Source organism: Triticum dicoccoides, chromosome 4A (assembly GCF_002162155.2).
Source record: "Triticum dicoccoides isolate Atlit2015 ecotype Zavitan chromosome 4A, WEW_v2.0, whole genome shotgun sequence".
Taxonomy (NCBI): Eukaryota; Viridiplantae; Streptophyta; class Magnoliopsida; order Poales; family Poaceae; genus Triticum; species Triticum dicoccoides.
This window is the reverse complement of record NC_041386.1, coordinates 583,872,656-583,873,070: the sequence shown is the minus strand read 5'-3', so window position 1 is coordinate 583,873,070 and position 415 is coordinate 583,872,656.

Genomic DNA, 415 nt, shown 5'->3' with positions numbered 1-415 from the left:
GTTGATGCCTGTACGCCGTCCATGGCGCCGTTGGACACACGGCGGCCATCCCGCGGCCCCCTGGATGGTTATGGACGCACCCTCGACCCCCCTGAGCAAACCCTAGCTCGATCCCCTTTCCTCTCTCGCCCCATCTTCCTCTGCCCCGTTCACACCACAGCCGCCCGTAAGCACCATGACCGCAGTGACGTGAAGCTCGTGGCCACCGTCGACCCAGGCGCCTAGAGGCTTGACCATCCGCTACACCGCGCATTGCTGCTTCGTCTACGACCAACGGATCAAGTCAGGAGCCCTTGCATCGAGCGAATCGAGCACTTCTTCTGCTTTGGCTGTCGGCGATCTTCCTCAACCCCGGCGCCCCTGCTGCTCCTAGCCCCTCGCCGGCCTTCTTGTGCCCCTCAGTGAGCCCCCCCCC